The sequence below is a fragment of the Phocoena sinus genome, chromosome 5 (assembly GCF_008692025.1).
Source record: "Phocoena sinus isolate mPhoSin1 chromosome 5, mPhoSin1.pri, whole genome shotgun sequence".
Classification (NCBI taxonomy): Eukaryota; Metazoa; Chordata; class Mammalia; order Artiodactyla; family Phocoenidae; genus Phocoena; species Phocoena sinus.
Window position 1 is genome coordinate 108,007,597 of NC_045767.1, and position 10,562 is coordinate 108,018,158.

Genomic DNA, 10,562 nt, shown 5'->3' on the forward strand with positions numbered 1-10,562 from the left:
CCATCCATTTATATGCAACATGGACTGTTTCACCTTCACTTTTATTGAGGTGCTTTCCCTGACTTTATATATTTACTTAGTCTTTGAACTTTTGTTTTCATCCCAATCCGTTTAATTTAAATCCCTACTTAATTGTCACACTCCCCAAAGTTTTTCTTTTCCCTCCTTTGGCAGGTAAACATATGCTCTCCTGAAGAACCTTGTGGTCAGGAGAATAAAAACCTCTTTGTAGTTCTCAGAATAAGGAGCAGTTTCTTTTCTTTCTTTACTGTATACTGCCTAGCAGTGCTTTAGTTGGTACGCAATAGATATTTATTTACTCAAAATAAAATATATTCTAAAGAATATTACCTCAAATGTCACATTCATTCATTCATCTAGTTCCTGTTAGCTCCTTTTATATTATGCTGGAGTGCAAGTCAGGAGCACAATAAAGCTTCATAGACTTCTTTTTAATTAATAGATTTCATTGTTTTAGAGCAGTTTTAGATTTACAGAAAGATGAGGGGAAAGTACAAAGCGTTCCCATATACCACATTCCCTCTCCCCGGTTTCCCCTATTATTAATATCTTTCATTAGTTTGATATATTTGTTATAATTGATAAGCCAATAGTAATACATTTTTATTAACTAAAGGCCATAGTTTACATTAGGCTTCAGTCTTTGTATTGTATGTTCTATGGGTTTTGGCAAATACATAATGACATAGATCCACAGTTAGAGTATCATACAGAATAGTTTCACTGCCCTAAGAATCCTGTGTTCCTCTTATTCATCCCTCCTTCCCCCAAACCCCAGGCAAACCACTGATCTTTTACTGTCTCTGTAGTTTTCCCTTTTCCAGAACATCGTATAGTTGAACTCATACAGTATGTACCCTTTGCAAACTGGCTTCTTTCACTTAGCAACATGCTTTTAAGGTTCCTCCATGTATTTTCAAGGCTATAGACTTTTACAAATTTATCAACAATATGTATTAAACAGCAGGCAGAGTGATAGGTGCTAAGTATACTGCAGTACACAAGACAAGCGAGACTGCTGTCCTTGACCTAAACTTCAAAACTGTCAGATATTCAGCACTCAGCAACAGTAGGTTTTCCAAGACCATAAGTACTGCACCTGTTACATTAAAGGTCTTCTCGTTCTTCCCTAAGGAAATCATTTGCTTACATCATAAACATAAGGAGACCGGTGGTGCCCACAAATGATTTACCGTATTCCCGACTCACCAGTTCTCTCTCCATATTGTAACAGGCATGCGCCTTCTGGTTCACAGTGTAGACGCTGTTCTAATTCTTGACTAGGTAACTTGATGAAGCAAGAGAAATGCAACTGCCCCAGAAGGTGGTCTCCACCTGTTTCCTTAGCCTAGAATACATCTGGATCTTTCTTCCTACATATATAAATTTATTTCTGCCTATAGTCAGTGATAAAATCTACATCTGTAGTTAAACTTTCAAAGATAATTTATGAATCACCAATAATATTGATGTAAATGAAAATATAAGGCATCTTCTAAGTCATTAGCTGCTTCCTCCCCCTGAGATAAGCAAGATGCATCTTGTATGTACTAGATTTCATTGGGTTAACAAAATAAGGACTCTAGTCCCAGGCTCAAGTCAGTTCTATTTCATATTTTAAGGTTTTTGTTTGTTTATTATTGTTCACTTAAAAGATGGAACTAAAGAGATGGATCTCCATTATAATTCATAGTAGTTTAAGTTTCCAGTGAATGTAGGGCATAAGTTTGGAATCTCAGGGGATTGTGTGTGGGTTTCTTTAAGATATTTATCTTCTGTTAAGACCAAAAAAATGCTAAAAGTAGAATATATTACCAAACAAAGCAGTATTACATATACAATTATAAACAATACTACTAAGAACCTGAAAATGTACAACAAGCAGATCAGTGAGTTATGTTAGGTGGTTTTTTTTTTTTCTCTTTAAACCTTGAGGTTTTCTGTACTATAAGGTATATTTACAGAGTAATAAGAACCAAACCAGTTTTAACCAGATTAGAAAATAGACTGCATATGATGATATCATGATGGCTGAAGAAATAAATTGAATAATTAAATCTCTGATTAATACACGAACACAATGGTAATACTGAGATACCCTACTTGTCACTCAATACTTTCATGGATTTTATTTTAAAGTCTTAGGCCCACAAAAGAGGACTGTCAAAATGGTTATTAAATCACAAAGAACATGAACGCCCACAAACAGACAATTCTTTTCATCCCTACTGCAAGAAAGAAATCTTTAACTGAAATAAGAGAAACCCTGGAAAGGGGCTTTAAATAATATATTAATTTTATATCAAGAATGTGCATCTGTTTATAACCAAAACAATTCTACACCAAGATAAGAAGGGGACATGATGATTTCGATTATTCAGGATGATTACTATTAGTATAAAAAAGAGCATTTTAAAATGAGAAATATTTAAGATAACTGCTTGTTCTTTCCCCTGTGGTCTATTGGCACATGCAGGATGCAGCTGAAGTTCTTTGTCTTGGAGACAATCTGTATTCTTCTGCTTACAGACCTGTTATATTTTTTTCCTTTGTTAGTTTTCTATCCTTAGATGTCTTAATCACAGCCCCTGTTTTCTTTCCTTCCTTTAATGAGGGAAGTAATACATGGAAGGAGAGAAAACTATGATCAGATGAATGGGTACCTGGGACCTGTCAGGCCCTAGCAGATGTGCTGAGGGGATCAGGGTTATGAGCCTGTCATTCAGGCAGAGGGGGATGAGCCAGTGCTGCCTGGAGCCATGTTGGAGCCTGAGGCTCAGGAAAAATCAGTCATACTGATCCTGTCTTTATTTAAAATTCTGATATCATCAAATATCATCATCCATGTTCTGCATTGATTTTGATTTTTAAAATGTTTACATAAAGTGTTATATAATATAAATAAATATTATAAAGTGGAGCTAGTTAACATGTGCTAGATATGGTACATTCTGTAAGATACATGTGTTAAAAGGTGATGGGAGTGTTCTAGATTAAAAAAGACTAAAGAGATAACCGAACGCAAAGAGTGAAATTTGACTGGGTACTGATTTGAAAATACTTGATTACCAAGATTTTTGCTGTCCTCTTAAAATTTGTATTTCAAGTGAGTGCCTCCCTTGCCTCACCCTCATGCCAGCCCTGGAGTGGACAACAAGGGCAGCGTAAACCACAGTCTAAACGATCTAAAGGGGAAGAAGACACATCTTTGCTGAGTGTCATCAGCAAAGTTTTCAGAAGAAGCCTTAAAGGGTGAATAGAGTTTCTGCCTGCCGGACACAGGTGAAGGGAGAGGAGGGCACATGTGAGCAGAGGCATCTCATGCAGAAAGGACACTATGGACAAGGGTACCAGCAGTGCAGGCATGAGGGCTGCAACTGGCAGGCAGGCCAATCAACCTGGGAATGGGTCATGGACAAGGCAGTAACGAAAGAAAAAGCTGAATGGAGAAATTTAGATCCTTCAGTGAACTGCCTCTATGCTTAAATCAGGAGGCAAGAGGGAGCTTCTGACAATAGTTTTTCTTTTGGTTTTGAAATTAAAACGCATCTTAAATGTTTTCTTAAATTATTTTCAAGCACTTTCATAGAAGTAGCTTAAAACTTAAAATGTATTTTTGCTATTGTTCAAGATATAGGCCTCTGGGCTTCCCTGGTGGCGCACTGGTTGCGAATCTGCCTGCTAATGCAGGGGACACGAGTTCGAGCCCTGGTCTGGGAAGATCCCACATGCCGCGAAACAACTAGGCCCGTGAGCCGCAACTACTGAGCCTGTGCGTCTGGAGCCTGTGCTCCGCAACAAGAGAGGCCGCAAGAGTGAGAGGCCCACACACCGTGATGAAGAGTGGCCCCCGCTTGCCTCAACTAGAGAAAGCCTTCACACAGAAACGATGACCCAACACAGCCAAAAATAAATAAATTAATTTTTAAAAAAAAGATATAGCCCTCTTCTAAATCTAATGTAAAGTGATGTGAGTGAAAATAGGATATCAGAGAGAAATTTAGAAACAAGGAGGATAAAGCCCTGGTGATTGATTATAAGCACGATTTCTATGCACGCTGAATTTAAAAATTTCCCATTTTAAAATCTTTTGTCCTATTATTTTTACTAGTATATTCTTCCCCGCCCAACTTTTTAACAGTTTTGTTACATTGTAATTTATATACAATAAATGGCACATATTTAAAATGTACAGTTTATCAGTTCTGATATGTGCGTACAACTGTGAAACCATCACCACAAACAAATAATGCACATACCCTCACATCAAAAGTTTCCTCAGAATCCTTTGCAGTGCATCCCTCCTTCCTCTCACCCTCTGCCCCATTCCCAGGGCACCACTGGTATGCTTTCTGTCACCATAGATTAGTTTGCACTTTTTTGTTTTGGGTTTTTTTGTTTGTTTGTTTTTTAAATTTATTTTTGGCTGCGTTTTGGGTCTTCATTGCTGCAAGAAGGATCTCTCTAGTTGCGGTGAGCGGGGGCTACTCTTCGTTGTGGTGTGTGGGCTTCTCATTGTGGTGGCCTCTCGTTGTGGAGCACGGGCTCTAGGCGAGCAGGCTTCAGTAGTTGTAGCACGTGGGCTCAGCAGTTGTGGCTCACAGGCTGTAGAGTGCAGGCTTGGCAGTTGTGGCACATGGGCTTAGTTGCTCCGCAGCATGTGGAATCTTCCCGGACCAGGGCTCAAACCCATGTCCCCTGCATTGGCAAGCGGATTCTCAACTACTGCGCCATATGAGATTATGCAATATGTACTGAATATGATTTATTCTACAAGATGCATTTTTAAAAGGTGGAGGAATGTTCTAGATTAAAAGAGACTGAAGAGCCATATCAACCAAATGCAATGGGTGAAAACTGACTGGATGTTGATTTGAGAACACTAGTGACAACATTAGGGAAAATCTGAATAGGACTGGCTGCTACATGACAATAGGGAATAACTATTAATTCCCTTAGGTGTGAAAAGTCATCCCTTTTTGTAGGGGAATATCCTAACATTGCATTTAAGTGTAAAGTGTCATGGTTTCTGCAATTTACGTTCAAATGGTTCAGAAAGATAAATAAAGCTATATGGAAACACTTTAACAACAGTTGAATCTACATTGTGGGTACAGGGGTGTTTATAAAGGTTCTTTTCAACTTCTCTGTATGTTTGAACTTTTTTAATAATAAAAACTGGGAAGGGGAGAAGGACATAAAATTAAAAATTGAGATTTTTCCTGGAAAATCTAAGTTATAAAAAATCACCAAGTCTTTTTCCTACTTCTAAATCTCTCACAGAGAGATATAGATATTTCTCTATATATTTAATTTTATCACCCCACACCTGATTTGAAATAAGCATACATCTTAACCAAGAGCAACATTGAATCTTGACCTTCACCTCACATCATATATAAAAATTAAATTTGATCATAGACCTAAATGTAAAGGCTAAAATTATAAAATTTCTGGAAGAAAACAGAGAAGTATATCATAGTGATCTTGAGTTTGGCAAAGATTTCTTAAATACAACATAAAAAGCATAAACTATAAAAGAAAAAATCAATAAATTGGACTTTATAAAAATTAAAATCACAATGAGATACTACCACACACCTGATAGAATGGATGAGAAACTTGTTCATAAATGTTCATAGTAGCTTTATTTGTAATAGCCAAAACTGAAAACAACTCAAATATCCATCAACCAGTAAATAGATAAACAAATTGTGGTATACCCACAACAATGGAACTCAGCAATGAAAAAGAAGGAAAACAAGCCTCAAAATAATTATGCAGCAGAAAACCTACAAAACCTCGGGCATGATCAATGAAAGAAATAATTAATAAACTATACTTCATCAAAATTAAAAACTTCTGGGCTTCCCTGGTGGCGCAGTGGTTGAAAGTCTGCCTGCTGATGCAGGGGACGTGGGTTCATGCCCCGGTCCGGTCCGGGAAGATCCCACATGCCGCGGAGCGGCTGGGTCCGTGACCCATGGCCACTGAGCCTGCGCGTCCGGAGCCTGTGCTCCACAACGGGAGAGGCCACAACAGTGAGAGGCCTGCGTACTGGGGAAAAAAAAAAAAAAAAAAATTAAAAACTTCTGTTTTATGAAAGACAAAGTCAAGAGAATGAAAAGACAAGCCACAGACTGTAAGAAGATATTTGCAAAAGACACATCTGATAAAGGACTCTTATCCAAAATATAAAAGGACTCACAAATTTCAACAATAAGAAAACAAAAAACCAGGTTAAAAAATGGTCCAAAGACCTTAATAGACACTTCAGCAAGAGAGATATACAAATGGCAAATAAGCATATGAAAAGATGCTCCACATCATATGTCATCAGGGAACTGCAAATTGAAACAACAATGAGATACCACTACACACCTATTAGAATGCCAAAAATCTGGAACACTGACAACACCATATGCTGGCAAGGATGTGGAGCAACAGGAACTCTCATTCATTGCTGGTGGGAAAGCAAAATGGTACAGCTACTGTGGAAGACAGTTTGGTGGTTACTTTACCATACAATCCAGCAATTGTGTTCCTTGGTATTTACCCAAAGGGGTTGAAAATTTATGTTCACACAAAAACCTGCACACAAATATCTACAGCAGCTTTATTCATAATTGCCAAAATCTGAAATCAACCAAGATGTCCTTCAGTAGGTAAATGGATAAATACACTGCAGTAATCCAAACAATGGGATATAACTCAGTGCTAAAAAGAAATGATCTATCAAGCCATGAAAACACATGGAAGAACCTTAAATGCTTATTACGAAGTGAAACAAGCCAGTCTGAAAAGGCTACCTACTGTATGATTCCAACTATTCCAGAAAAGACAAAACTACGGCGACAGTAAAAAGATTGGTGGTTACTAGCATTTAGCAGGGAGAGAGGGATGAATAGGTGGAGCACAGAAGATTTTTAGGGCAGTGAAATGATTCTGTATATTATAATAGGGCATACATGTCATTATATGTCTGTCCAAACCTAGACAAGAGTGAACCCTAATGTAATCTATGGACCCTAGGTGACTATGACATGTCAATGTAGATCCATCAGTTGTAAAATGTGTACTACTCTGGTGGGAGATGTTGATTCTGGGGGAGGCTGTGCATGTGTGAGGGCAGGGGGGATATGGGAAATCTCTGTATCTTCCTTTGAATTATGCTGTGAACCTAAAACTGCTCCAAAAAATAAAGCTGAATAAAGAAAATTATGGTAAGTGAAAGAAGACAGACAAAAAAAGACTTCTTTGATTATCTCCTTGTGGTGGTGTTTAACTTATACCTCAGTGCTTTGGAAGGTAAGTCTAAAAGCTTGATTTACTTTGGGTAAGAATATTTCATAGGTCATGCTGTGTACTTCTTATTACGTAACATGAGGAGGTAAATAGATTGTTCCACTGTGTGATACTCAATTTGATCATTTGCTTAAGGTGGTGACCTCTCCTCCGTGTAGGTCTATTTTTTCGTTTGCAATTAGCAAGTGATCTACGGACTACGCATTAGCAACAAGTGAATATCTCATCTGCGTTCATGGATAACCCTTGCATGGACTGATTATTTTATTAGGTTTCTTTAAAGCATTAATTAAAAATTTCCATTATTCTTCCTCAGTGAATTAGCTGGCTTTCTTCTTAATCAACTGAGACTGAAAAGTTTTTGAGCAGAACAAATTTCTCATGTTTGTTTCCCTTGACAAATCATGCTCATCCTTCAATGAGCCCCTCTTCTGAAACCCTAACCTCCTCCTTCCTAACTTCCTAACCACAGAAGCTAAGTGTTTTCAAGCCATGTTGCAAATAGTACCGTTTTTTCATTCACTCACTCATTCAGCAATACTTATTGTGTCCATGTCATGCTTTAGGCACTGTTCTAGGCATGGGGCACACAGTGAATAAATCAGATGAAGTCCCTGGCCTATACTGTAGTGTGTGTGTGTGTGTGTGTGTGTGTGTGTGTGTGTCTGTGTGTGTGTGTGTCTGTGTGTGTGACTATGAGTAAATAAATATAAACACAACAGAATGCCATAATAGAAATACCACTGCAAAGAAAAAGAAAGCAATGGATGAGGGAAGGGTAATGATGGGGTGTGTGTCATTTTAGATAGGAAGTCAAGGAAGGTATATCTGACAGCCATCAGCGCCCGGCCCACATTCCCATTCCCTAAGCGCTCTGGAATGATCCAGTTCAAGCTAATCTTACTGGCAGCACTTGTGACACTCTGTCCGTGGCCTGAGGGCTTCTCTCTATCTGTTTGTGTGACAGGTTCATGCTTGAGGAACAGCTCTGAGCCAATGGTCAACAGGAGTGGAAGGACAAACATCCTGTTTCCCTTCCCCCTTGCGTGGAACATCTTTGATGTGTGGTCCATGTTTCCCAGAGGATCCCTGTGGGCTGAGCTCCAGTCATTGGTAGAATGACATTAAAGTGCTCTGGATTGTTTCTTTTCCTTTGTGTCTCACGTCTCCACTCCTCTACCACTGCTTCCTGGTATCACATTTTACTCTTCAAACATATCACTCACACTCAAATCCTTAAGTTTTGGAGGAACACAGCCTAAGTCAGTAGGTCCTAGAAGTGATGCAAGGAAGGAGACCCTCAGAATAGGATTCTAGAACTGGATCACTTGCTGGTCAGATGGCAACTAAGACCCTGCTACTGTTGGTAAGTGAGGCCACGATAATGTCTGGCTACTGTAGCATCACTACCACTAAGAGTCTTACCTGTGGTGAATGGGGCTGGTGTCCAGGGGCAAGACAATGTTCTGACCTACAGAGTAGCTCATGAACAGAATGGGGAGCAGTGACAATTATTAGAATTTTGGAATTGGTTTGTTGTTGTCAACTGCTAGAGGAGCCATGAAAGAAGAAAATAACAGGCTCAGGTCAGGTAAACATTAATTTAGAATTTGGGTTGAAAGAAAGCCAGAAGTCTTCCATCTCATCTTTTAAAGCGGGTCTCATTTCCTGTAGACAGAGCTGAAAAATAAGACCTCAAATATGATCTTAAATACAGCAGAGCTAAAAAAGGAGGGTGAGTTCACAGCCCAGAAGTGTTCTTATGCTAAAGTCAGGAAACAGAAAGGGAAGGAGAAGAGCCCATTCGGGTAGATGGGATTGAGGATTTAACTCTCTAGATTCCTCTGAATAATCTGAGCCAGAATTCTCTGGAGCCCTACCTCTTGCTAGAGGAAACTAGTCTCCAACTGCCTGGAGATTGTACAAAGGTCTTACCTAGGGCAGACGCCTTGTAAGATGATGCTTGTCTGTAAGATCTTTCCTTCCCTCTCTTTATTGCTCCTAGACCAATAATTAGAAGTCTTACTATGATCCCAGCAGAGAAATACCACTATGTGGAGAAAGAGATTATTCACTGAAAGCACTGCAGAACCTGTCGGTGTTATGTACCACCAGGAGCTGGGAGAATTTGCCTGGAAATGGATATCAAAGGTGGTGGAATCATGCGGGACAGACTGTGAGGCTGGATAAAAGAGAGTTTATTAATATGGGTGCATTATTCAGTGACTCAAGACTTACTGTCTTGGTAGGATGCCTAGAACTGTCCCTAGTACATTGCAGGAATAGCTCTTTGAAACTTGAAAACAATGACGAGATGGAGATGCTTGAATTTCGTAGAAGAAAGCTGAGGAAGGGGTAAAAATATTCCAACAGACTAGATTTAAGAATGCATTTATTACATAATACCAGATAACCTACCTGCTAACAATGTTCCCTGGGCAGGGGGGTGTGTTCAGAGGGCACTCCCTTCACTAAAATATGGAATGTGCTAGTACATTCTGAGAACCCCAGAATTGTTTGTCCTCTACATTAAGCTTGTTGTGCCAGAATCAATGGGAATAACAGGATTCTAGGGGCCAGGCTGGCAGCACTATACCATCAGAGGCAACAGGGATGTAATTATGATCACATATATCAACCTGAATAAATCTTAGGGGCCTAACGTTGATGGGGGAAAGTGAATCCCAGAAGAACATGTGAGTTATTTAGATTTTAAAAACACACAAAATGAAAATGTAAGTGTGTGTGTGTGTGTGTATGTGTCTGTGTGTGTGTGTGCTGAGAGGTTAGTAAACACAAAACTAGAAGAACGGTTCTGGGAGGAAGGGGGAAGAGAGAAGGGTTGGGGAGGTTATAACAAGACTTCTAAGGTCTTGGGAATATTCATTCTCTCAAGCCAGATGCCGAGCACACAGGCAATCACTTTACTGTCACTATTTATACACATAAGTTATACTTTTTGAATGTATTCAATATTTTTAAAAAATTATTTATTTATTTATTTATTTTTGGCTGCGTCAGGTCTTAGTTGTGGCGCGTGGGATCTTTTCATTGTGGTGCGTGGGCTCTTTGTTGCGGCACATGGGCTCTTTGGTTGTGGTGCGTGGGCTTCTCTCTAGTTGTTGCGTGTGGGTTTTTCTCTTCTCTAGTTGTGATGTGCAGGCTCCAGGGCACGTGGGCTCTGTAGTTTGCGGCACGCAGGCTCTCTAGTTGAGGTGCAGGAGCTCAGTAGTTGT